Genomic DNA, 12529 nt, shown 5'->3' with positions numbered 1-12529 from the left:
TCCTGAAATTAAAATCCTCGGAAGCATTTCGGAAGGAACTCCCGGGGGGCCCGGAGTGAAGTACCCAGAGCTAGAATTACCGTCGATTTCCGGACCGGTTCTTAGTTCCGTCAATGAAGTCGAAATTTTTCGTAGCCCTGAACATAGTTCTAACGACGTTTAAGGTTAACCTACAGCAGTTGATGAAACTTGGAGAGAACACCAACCATTGGAGCACTCGTTTGACGTTCATTATACCGCAGAAGCTGGATACCGCTGCGCTTCGCCAACGGGAACCTTATTATGTGTCCAAGGATATCCCTCGATAATGGATAAGCATTGCGCAATTCTCCAGTCTACTTCTACACGAAGAGGTTTCGAGCAAAAATGTCCTTTCAAGAGGTCAGCTGTTCACACCCTAGTGCCATCAGCTATCAGATAAGCAATGGTGGGCAGCACAGTGTTGAATAGTGTCGTCGTTTTGGAAAGATGCGAGTGGTGCAAAACTCAATTAGATAGTGGCCGGAGAGATTCTAGAATCTTCTGTCATAACCTTCAGCGCAGAGACCACTTCAGTTTTAACCAAAAAGAGATCCACGAGCAGTTTATATTTTTTTTTAGGAACTGGAATCCTGCTCTCGTTCTGCTGTCCTTTTATCGAGGAGTCTAAGTGTGAATCAATCTTCGAATGGCAAGTTTCCGGTAGTGTAACCGAAGCAGAAGTATGTGTTGAAGCAGTTAGGCGTGTCTAAGGCGATTGCAACCAGGCGGTTCAAGGGACTAGAACGCTGCTTGAACACGAATCTGGGGGCATATCATGCAGTTCTGAAACCTGACAGTACTCGGAGTGTTCAACGCATCTTGAGCGACAGACACCGGAGTTTCCCTGAACGATACTCTGATGGTGGGACCGGTAGTTCTGAGCGATCAACTCTCCGTTTCCATTCTGATTCGCTTTCGACTCCAACATCGTTGATCGTTGCTGATGTGGAGAAGCTGTATCCTATGATGCATTATCTAAGAGGATTCTTAGGCTATAGTCCATAGATGACTCATCTCCGAACGTATCAGCTAACAGCCGTAACCTGCGTTACTTGTGCGGTACCGTATCAAGCAACACGGAGCTTGAAGAGATGCGCGGCGGTCCAGCGATCGTGCAGGTGAAAAATTTTCTCCAAGAACTTTAGAAACGCAAGTATTCTTCCGTTGAGCGCAGATTTGAAATCACAGTGGCTCGAGTTCAGCACAACCCTGGATCGAATCGATGCAGTTTCCGTTCCCGATTGGATCGCATTCAGCGGTAATGTGAAATCATGCGAATTACACGGATTATGTGGCGCCTTGGAAAAAGTGTACGGATCAGCAATATATTTACGTTACGGTGCACAAGCCGGGAAGGATACAGTTCGACTGGTGATGGCCATGCCCAAGGTAGTTCCACTGAAAGACTTAAGCAAGAAGAAGAAAAGGCAGCTGATACCCCGACTGGAGTTGTCCTCAGCGCTGCTATTGGCACACTTGTACGAGACAGCAGCAGAGAGCATCAAGAATCAAGTGAAGACATTCCTCTGAACCGATTCTAATATAGTGAAGTCTTGGCTTTCATTCCATCCGTTGAGATACCGGAGGTATTCCTGGAGAAATCCCTGGGAGAAGTTAAGGAGGGGTTAGTGGGAAATCCCTTAACGAATCCATGTAGAAATTCCTGAAAAAATCCCCGGGGGGCATTCCTGGAGGAATCTCCGGAGGGCATTCCTAGAGGAATCTCCGGAAGGTATTCATGGAGGAATCCCCAAAGGGCATTACTGCAGTAGGAATCCCCGGAAGGCATTCCTGTAGTAGGAATCCACGGGAGGCATTCCTGTAGTAGGAATCCCCGGAAGACATTCCTGTAGTAGGAACCCCAGGAGGACATTCTTTTAGTAGGAATCCCCCGAGGACTTTCCGTTAGTAGGAATCCTCGGAAGGCATTCCTGTAGTAGGAATACCCGGATGGCATTCCTGTAGTAGGAATCCCCGGAGGGCATTCCTGTAGTAGGGATCCACGGAAGACATTCCTGTAGTAGGAATCCCCGGAGGACATTCCTGTAGTAGGAATCCCCTGAGGACATTCCAGTAGTGGGAATCCCTGGAGGACATTCCTGTAGTATGAATCCCAGGAGGACATTCTTGTAGTAGGCATCCGAGCAGGGCATTCCTTTAGTAGGAATCCGAGGAGGACATTCCTTTAGTAGGAATCCCCGGAGGACATTCCTGTAGTAGGAATCCCCGGAGGACATTCCTGTAGTAGGAATCCCCGGAGAACATTCCTGTAGTAGGAATCCCCGGAGGACATTCCTGTAGTAGGAAATCCCGGAGGACAGTCCTGTAGTAGGAATCCACGGAAGACATTCCTGTAGTGGGAATCCCCGGAGGACATTCCTGTAGTGGGAATCCCGGAGGACATTCCTGTAGTGGGAATCCCCGGAGGACATTCCTGTAGTGGGAATCCCAGGAGGACATTCCTGTAGTAGGAATCCTAGGAGGACATTCCTTTAGTAGGAATCCCCGGAGGACATTCCTGTAGTAGGAATCCCCGGAGGACATTCCTGTAGTAGGAATCCCCGGAGGACATTCCTGTAGTAGGAATCCCCGGAGGACATTCCTGTAGTAGGAATCCCCGGAGGACATTCCTGTAGTAGGAATCCCCGGAGGACATTTCTTTAGTAGGAATACCCGGATGGCATTCCTGTAGTAGGAATCCCCGGAGGGCATTCCTGCAGTAGGAATACCCGGATAGCATTCCTGAAGGAATCCCCGGGTAGCATTCCTGGAGGAATATCCGAAAGGCATTCTTGGAGGAATCCCCAGAAGGCATTCCTGTAGTAGGAACCCCCGTAGGGCATTCCTGTAGTAGCAATCACCGGAAGACATTCCTGCAGTAGGAATCTCCGTAGGAAATTCCTGTAGTAGGAATCCCCGGATGACTTTCCTGTAGGAATCCCCCCGGAGGACATTCCTGTAGTAGGAATCTTCCGGAGGACATTCCTGTAGTAGGAATCCCCCCGGAGGACATTCCTGTAGTAGGAATCCCCCCGGAGGACATTCTTGTAGTAGGAATCCCCCCGGAGGACATTCCTGTAGTAGGAATCCCCCCGGAGGACATTCCTGTAGTAGGAATCCCTGGCAGACATTCCTGTAGAAGGAATCCCCGGAGGACATTCCTGTAGGAATCTTTGGAGGATATTCCTGTAGGAATACTCGGAGGACATTCCTTTAAGAATCCTTGGGAGAATTCTAGGAGTGGTCCCGTCCTGACTTACTTTGGAAATAAGCGAATGAACTAGAACTTATGGAAACATTTTCGGAGGAATTTCGAGAGGAACCCCGGGGAGATTTTTGAAGGAATTCCAAAGCAATGGTGATCGCTCAACAAGTGCAAAGAGGTGAAAGCTAGAAATCGATTACATTTACCATAATGAGCTCCGCTATTTTCAGCTTTCTAATATATTTGTTATGAATACCTTCACCATCACACAGAACCACCGAGCAGCATGGACCTGGTGTTATCATTCAACCATTCTGCTGTCCACTTCTGGTCAGTCGAACCCTTCTACCACCTGTACTACACCGCATACCACCGTCTTCCCAACACACATTTTCCATCTGCTTCTGTTGTTGTTGAATTGGATGGTATTTGCATTATTTGCATCATTCTCGGAATGGCACTGACCATTTAACTGACCACGGTTACCTGCTCTAGCGAGATACTGTAACCTGGGGATAGATTGAACCGATGCGAGGATAGTTTCTCCAGGTGATCTTCTACTTTTATACTAGAACGACACTTAGGTCAGAACGCAGATCAATGGGGTTAGAGAGTAAAGATTCGCTTTATTTAGCCGATTACCGATCGATAGGCTTTTGTGCAGTTTCGGCTCAGAGGTTTCATTCGATTCATTGATTTCGAAGAGCAACGATAATGACAATTTCACAATTAGCATTTGGTTGTGACAATCTACCCAATGGGACATCGGTGTATCACAACTTAACAGAATATCGTACACTACTCGTTGACAGATTAATTAGCCTTGCCTTGCATTGCGATTTTCGAGGGGTATCTTTAAGTTGATAAATTCGCTTCGTCATATGCGCTAATTCCCGTCATATAAGATGGAAAATAGGCAATGATCAAAGATTTTCTAGCTTACCTTTGTCAATGACTTATTAAATGGCAGCGAAAATATGTAGACTGTCAATAACCAGCCCCTTTAGCACTGGAAATTGAAAAATTACGCTGAATTTCACGTTTCAATTTCATTCCACTTACGACTTCACAATTTTTCTTGTTTTGTGTATGCTGAAGAGCCACTTGGGCAGTGGTCTGTATTTTGGACTCTTTCCGCCATAACTCAGTCAATTGTGTACAAAATTTCCAGTCAATTGATTCATAATTGACTGAGTTATAGCGAAAAAGTGCCCAAAATAGAAGCCACGTCCAAGTGGCTCGGTAACCTACAATGAATGAATAAACAGCTCTTTTACTTGATTTTAAAAAAATAGCTGAATAAGCTGTTATTCGGCTATCACTGTAACTTGGGTTATCCTCGACTTGAAAGATCAGCCAAATAAATATCAGAGAGTGGTGCAAAAACTCATCGGATTACGGTGATTAACCACTGACTGCTGCAAAGTGTGGGCGATCCGTTCGTAGGAGAAGCAGAAGCACCAGCAGCAGCAAGTGGCAATACCGTTGTGTTGGATGGTCTGCTCTAATTATTGTTTATTCAAATTCAATCACGTCCAATCCGATTCAGATCGACGTTGACCGCTGCTCATCGCTTCGCCGGTCATTCGTTCGTCTCCCTCGTGTGTTTGATAAGTGTATGTTTGAGTATGCTATGTAGGTATTTACATATTCCTATGCAAGCAGAGTTCAAAAGTGTGCCGAAGTCACCGAGTCTGCTGCTGTTGCAGCAAGCAAAGCACAGTCACTGTTGTGGCGATAGTGGCTTATTCCACTTTTCATAAAGTCGAAAATGTGCACCCGAACGCGTGTGGTGTGCGTGACTGACCGCTGCGCCGCTGCCACCACACCACCAGTGAGTGCAACGCACATGCGATGCGGAGTTGCAGTGTTGGTACACTCAACTATACAATACAACAGACGGGTAAGCGACCGGGTTTGAGCAAGCGCCCCAAGGTGCGTGCGGTTGCGTACGGGTCAGTTTCGGCACGAAGGAAAGCCAACACGCAAAAACTTTTATTCGATCAATGAACGAATTTAAACGTGAATGTTGTCCGAGGCACATTTAAAAGATTAACCGATAATGCCAAACAATCGAGAGTGGATTTGCTTGAACGATTCTGGAGGATAGATTGTCAGCTGATTTCAATGGAAGGGGGATGTCTGTGTCTACGGTATTACGTTGGTTTTCTTCAAGCCGATAAGCTTAACTCGGTCTGTACACACTAGCTACACTTAAACATTTCCGAGCGTTGAAGTGTAACAGTCTCTTTCTTATTTATTAAATCTTTTTGTTTTAACATTTCTATGCGGGCTTGATGGTCTGACCGCTTCTAATTCGCATGCAGAAGGTGTACTTTGCCCTTCTTTCAGTCTACTCTCTCCCGATTATCTACATATCTAGAACCAGAAACACTGCACAGTGTCAAATTATCATATCACTGTGACAAGTTATGTAATCTGCGAACTGTTACGCCTGGCATCCACTCACCAACATGAGAAACGAATCTATCGCAGTAAGAAATGCGGCACGATGGAATGTATGTATTTTTGACGCGCAGGAAGCACGGATCGAAACGATATGTGGACGTTTTACGCTACTGCTGTGGCCAAAGCCATAAGAGTTAGTTGGCATGCCATATGACAGTCGGGTCTTCCATAAGACTCTGCAACTCACTTTACGCCAACCGCGTTTACAAGACTGTCTTTTTCGATTCGGAGTTGCCATTTAGAGCAATTGGGAGCCAAATGCGTGGGACTCTACTGTAGGCTCTTTCAGACTGTAAACGAAGTGGTTCTCTAAATTATGAGTCAACAAAGCGTGGTTCATGTTAGGACCAAGCAAAGTTACATACTTGGAAAATGTTCTGCAGGAAAACATTTATCAACAGCAGTATTAAGCAGTATTGTTGCTAAACTTTTTTTTTTTTTCAATACAATACCTCCATCGTAAAGTCCCTATAACTGGGTCATTCGCCAAACCACAAACCAAAACATCACCGGCGTTAAGAAACAAGAAAAAGAAACTCTTCGATGTTGACCCCCACCGGTCTTGACACTGTGTCACGAAATGGTATTTTCCCCGGAGGGAACATAACTTCTTACATACCTACAAACAGACGGACTGCCCCTAGCCCACACAGTACCCGGCATGGCTGGAATGCAAATACTTGTCATCTTCACGCCTAACCTGGCGCGAAAAGAGAATCCAATCGACAACGTCGACGACGATGACGACGAGGAAGAGATGGAGAACACAGCAAACAACAACACATATCATAACAACGACCCGCGTGTGTACAACACAACAATAATATCTACCAGCTCTACATTTGCTTTGCGTTGCTGTTGCGCGAGTCGCGCGGTTCAAAACGCCAAGCTTCGAAGCCCCAGCTGAAAAAGAAGAAGACACCCACTGACCATAGTACCGCCGCGGGTATACGTTGCACGCGTATTGATATTTGTATAACTGTGCAAGTCCTCACCACACTACCTCCTCCACTAGCATATCGTGTGCCTGCCCAACCAACAACAGGTCCAGGGGACTCAGCGTTGTCATCATCGCCACCAGTAAGCCCGGGCGGGAAAGGCCAGCATAAATATTTTTGCTTGTGCACCTTCTCCTCCACTACAGCTACGGTTCAACCGATGACTGCGACGCACGTCGCCGCCATCCATCCAACCCGGCAGATTGTATGACAAAGTAACGCTATATTGGCCAAAATTTATTTAACCATACCATATCGTGACACTACTTCCAAGACGAATCCTGTCATGGGCTGTTCCGCCTACTAGCATGCAGGCTCAGTGTACCAGTTATGGCTATATGTAGTACATTAAGTTCGCCATAGTTGTTTTTCAACCTTTAACTATGCAAATCAACAAGAAAAATTATGTGAACAAAAGATCACGTTCCTAAAAGCTGATTGCACTCATTCAAACTTCACATTTTGCTCACATTATGATAGAAATGAATCATTTTCCTTAAAATTATGGCTTCCTTGCACCCTATTTCGCCATAGTGTACCAGTTATGGCAAATCCCATAAGGAATACATGTAAATAGTGCGAAGTTAAACCGAAATTTGAAAATATGTCCATAACTGGTAGGGGTTCTACAGGGTTCCTATCATTGTCACACGCCGCAATAAAAAGTAAATGTGGGTTTGGCTCAGATTTTATATTTTTCCTGTAAAGTATGAAAATAAATCTATCATTTGACATATAGACGGAATTCGTTGGTCTTCTTCTTATTTTTGTAGAAGTAGTTTTCCTTAGGTAGTGCGATAACTGGTACAGGCACCCTACTTTGGTTTGGTACTTTCGCATTCCTCACAGGCTCAACCTTTGCTGCTTGTCGTTTCAATCGGGTGTACACAGCCACCGTTCTATATATTTTCGCCTGCCGATAGGCATGAGAGTCCGTTATCCTGTTGCAGTCCGTCGTTTTAGGTGACAGACGACAAAGGATGATCTGGGATAAAGACTGGACTCGAAAAAAATGAGACACTCAAAATAATGTATAACTTTTGATTGCGTTCACAAAAATAGCTGATTTTTAAACCAGCAATAGCATGTTATGTGTAGTTAATGCTCTAAAAATTTCATCAAAATAGGTTCAGTATTGGCGCAAATATTGTCGATACAATAAAATGTGATTTTGGAAATTTTGGGCTTCCATTTTAAAATTTTTTTAGGCTATAACTTGGTTGTTAGCTCATCAAAACGTCTGAAAATTTGACTGTAATCGGTTTAGTACTTTTTTTTAATAATTCAAACGAAAAAAACGGGGTTTTCAAATTTTGGGAACTTTTTTAACATTTTAAAATCAGTGCATTATTTTGACTGTAGTATTGGCAACACTGTCCCGATTTTTTTTTTGAAACTTTGACAGTGTAAAATCGTTGTGTTAATCTGTTCTCAGTGAAAATTTCAGCCATTTTGATTGAATATTTTAAAAGTTAGAGTAGTTTGAATGTCAGGGGGCATCCATTAAGTACGTCACGGTCCTAGGGGGGAGGGGGTTTACGGATGCCCCCATACCATAAACCACATCTGCTTATTGTGACATAGTGCTACATATATGGCTATAACTTTTTAAATGTCAAATCAAATTGAAAGAAATTCTGACACAACACATCTACATACATACTTTTTGTACAGAAAAATTTTCATTGAAATCAGTATTTTTGGCTCTACAGTTTTAGGTAAAAAATGTGATATTTTTTAAAGTGTTTGTTTGGCCCAAGATTATCAAATGGTAAGCCCCTTGTTTCGACGATATCTTCGCCAACACTTAACCGATTTTGATGAAATTTGTATGGTATTAGCTACACAAAATGTTATATTCCTGATAAAAAAATCAGCTATTTTTGTGCACGCAATCAAAAGTTATACATTATTCTTTGTGTCTCATTCTTTTCGAGTCCAGTCTTTAACACTGCGTAGGCGGCATTCAAAATGGTGATCGGTCTGAATTTTCATAGTCCAACTGGTCGCCTTTATTGTGAATGGGGCGGATTATCCTTCCTTCCACTCCTCCAGAAGTTGTTCGGTTTTCCAGATCCTGACTACCAACCGGTACAGACAGATGGTCTACTTTGCGAACCGTTACCAAAGCAGAAAAATGATTTTTGATTGAAAGCTAGGTAAGTGGAACTGTGGATCTCTCAATTTCAAGTGGAGCACCCACATATTCGCCAATGTAATGTCGGATTGCGCGTTCGCTATCGTAGCACTGCAACAGGTGTTGGGTAGGATTCATGGTGTGAACGAGGTAATCATGCCATCTACCAGAGCTACGGCAAGACATGCGAGCTGGAAATAGCTTTTAACTTGATCCTGGCTCTGGTAGTATTGATGATAGCAAAGACGCATTCCAAGCGTAGCTCGAACGTGAGTATGACCGGTGTGAAAGCCACTACGTCAGGATCATCTTAGGAGACCTAGACGCTCAGGTAGGCCAGGAGGAACGACTGGAAATTCAGCGCACATCAGCCGAGGGACGAAAACGGCCTTCAAGAATATGTCCATTCGTCACACGTTCTTTCAACACAGCTTTCTTTAATCTTACGCCTAGAGATCATCACAGCTGGTGGATTCGAAACTCGTCCGCGATTCTCCGACATTATTGACATCAGCGCCTATTATTGTGCTAATATCGACTTTGGACCACTAGCTGTTGCTGGTCAAACTGTGCCAAAAACTATCCATTAGGGGCCGTTCATAAACCACGTAGACTTTTTGGGGGTAGGGGTGGGGGGGTTCTGACCAAAGTCTACGCTCCATACAAATTTTAAAATTTTTGTACGGGAGAAAGTCTACGAGGGGGGAGGGGGGGGGGGGGCTCTGAGATGACAGAAATTTGGTCTACGTGGTTTATGAACAGCCCCTTATCAACTAGGTACGGTACCGGCGACCGCCACGGTACAACCTAGAACATCTGAAGTACCCGTATGTCGCCTCAATATACGCGCGCAGAATCATGAGGTAGCGTTACCGGACGAGAAGGAGCTTAATGTTGCCCCTCTAGAGGACTTAACAATCATAGTACCCTTTTTGATAGGAATTATACCAACTTTGTCGCAGGTCGCTTCCGTGGGTATGATCCGGTAGGTACGCACTGGCTACTCTCAAAGCCACAAATTTCCCACATTGGAGGAGAACGTGCCTCTGGATTCGGCCTACTGTTACTTTCATGGCCATAAGGCAATCCATGACGACTTTTCGCGATAGGGGTGACAGCCAAAACTGTAAACACAGTGTGAGTACAACTTAACAAAGTTTCGTCAAGTGTCGTCGATGCTTAACAAATTCCTTTGTGTTCAACTGTCACCCCGATCATCGATTGTCAAAAATACATGGTAAACAAAAAAACCAGCAGATCGCATCTGTCCCATGGATTGCCTTATAAGCTTGTTTGTGCTATTCAGCCGCGACAGGTTCTTCTTTGATACACGGGGAAACGAAATAACTCAAAATTAAGTACTTTTCACTCATCTTGACAGCTAAGTAAAACCAGTCAAAATTGAGTTATTCGCATAATACTCAATTTTGAGTGGTTTCACAATAACTTCGGTTTGCGTTATTTTAACTTTTTTGCAATCAGTAACCATTGGATTAAAACTACTCAAAGTGAAGTCTTGAGCTAGAGCTGATTTCGTCGAAAATTGATGAATATTCTCATCATTGGTATATAATTAAGTGCAATCGTATGGCATTCAACAATTTTATTATTATCGTAAATACTCCATATATAAATATACACTTCATGTAACAATTCTATTTAATATTATTTATGATAAGTACTGCTATCCGGATCTCATAGTTGCTCCTACTGGTGGCCGGCAAGATTTCCGTTTCCATCGATATCATCCTTCATTGGAAATTCTGTTTTGGTGCAAAATCGCGACGTTAAATTATGTATGCCACTTGTAAAAGTATTCACAACTTACCGTTTTAATTAAAATAGCAGTACTCCGTTTCGGCTCGGCGTTAGCTCTAAAAATTAATGAATACCAATTAGTATAATTTTAATAATAATGAAAATCAAAAAAACCTACCCACAATGAGGCAGCTTTCAGTTAAAAACTTTGAAAACTTAACTTGATCTATTTAATTCAGGCAAGATGGCGCACGGCTGAAATTTTCATCCAAAACTAAGTACGAGTACAATACTCAATTTTGGATACTTCGGAAGTGGGAGAAGTAAACAAATAAACTTTTCGAAGATGACAACTATCAAATTACTCAAAGCTAAGTGTTTTGATTGTTCTTCCTGGTTGATTGAAAAGTATTCAAAGCTGAGAACATGATAGTATCCAAAACGATAGTCTTCTGGAAGTACTTAGTTTTGAGTATTTTTTATCTCGATTTTAAGTAGTTTCGATTCCCCGTGTAGTGTCTAGCTGAGTACTGCGAATAGGAACGGTTTTATTTTTCAAGCTAGCTAACGCACACCAACACACTTCTGACACTTGGATTGAAAACACGCACGAGCGTTTAATTTTCATGCCGCCACCATCCTCGGCGCGATTGTCAAACACGCCGTCGCGACGCTGTTCGAAAAGGGTAAACATGAGCAATCCCACTTGACTCCAATATTAATCTCGTTTTCAAAGTTTATCCATTTTCAATTTGGGGTGGAAATTTTAATGTTTTATCGTTGAAAAATTAACTACAATGCACTCATAACATTTTTTAGAACTTTTCTCGTTTTCCATGTGAACTAGTGCGCTTTGTCATGTTGTTTGACTTGTTCTGAAGAAATCTTGTTGCAATACTTTTTCTGTTAGGTGGAATCGCATAAAAACAGTAGCTGTTGGAGCTGTGATAGTTCGACGGAGATATTTTGACAGCGGTGCATGGAGATATCTTGACAAGCATTTTGATTCTAGTCGCAGCCCTCAGGTGTCTTGCTGCCCAGACGCGAGGGCCGTACAGAAGTACCGACATAGATACGTTGACAAGAAGTCTCCGCGTACCGCAACTGATCGTCGTTTTGTTATGGATATAATTCTTGCTTCAGATGCCTTCTAGCAAGCAGTGTTGGTAAAATCACACTCAAAGCACACTCGTGAACCGCTCCTGCGTGAGCAAACTCGCGCGCGATTCTGAATCATTTTTTCGCGCGCGAGATTTTCATGCAAAATCTCGCTCTAACGAGCCAAGCGCCGAAATCTCGTTCGCTTTTAAAACGAATCCAAATCAATTTGAACGACATCCAATGTTGTTACGATAGGTTTGCTTTTGCTCTATCAAATAATCCTAAAAACTTCGATGTAAATAATAAGAACAGCAAGAAATAAAGAGATGAGTGAAATCGCGAGTCAACTCATGCATGATTTTTTCGGCGGTGTGTTTGGCGAGTCCAGAATCGCGCGTGAAACAACTCAAGCATGAGATTTGAGAATTTGAGTTTTTACCAACACTGCTAGCAAGCGTAGTCGACGTGGCTGTTGAAGACCGGTCGTCAATCAACACCCCAATAATGGTCTATTGTCAGCTTCCTCTCATACGTCCAGTTTTAAGTCTTTTCTACCACCGAAGTGGCACGTACTTTCACTGCACTCAGCGGCTCTTCGATTTACATGAGCACGACATCGTCCACGAATCTAGCAATATGCACTTCTCTTGGTAAACTTAACTGCAGCAACTCATCGTACATCGCGTTCAATGGCATCTACTATTGAGTTCTGAGGACACCCGCTTATGCCTACATTCTCTTCTAAAGGCTAGTTTCCACTTCGTACGTACTGTGTAAAAAGATAGATGAGCAGTTCGAAGCGGGCAATTAAAGAAAAAAGAGTGACGCTCGAAACGCCTC

The sequence above is a fragment of the Aedes albopictus genome, chromosome 1, assembly GCF_035046485.1.
Source record: "Aedes albopictus strain Foshan chromosome 1, AalbF5, whole genome shotgun sequence".
Classification (NCBI taxonomy): domain Eukaryota; kingdom Metazoa; phylum Arthropoda; class Insecta; order Diptera; family Culicidae; genus Aedes; species Aedes albopictus.
Note: the sequence above shows the minus strand (reverse complement) of the source record.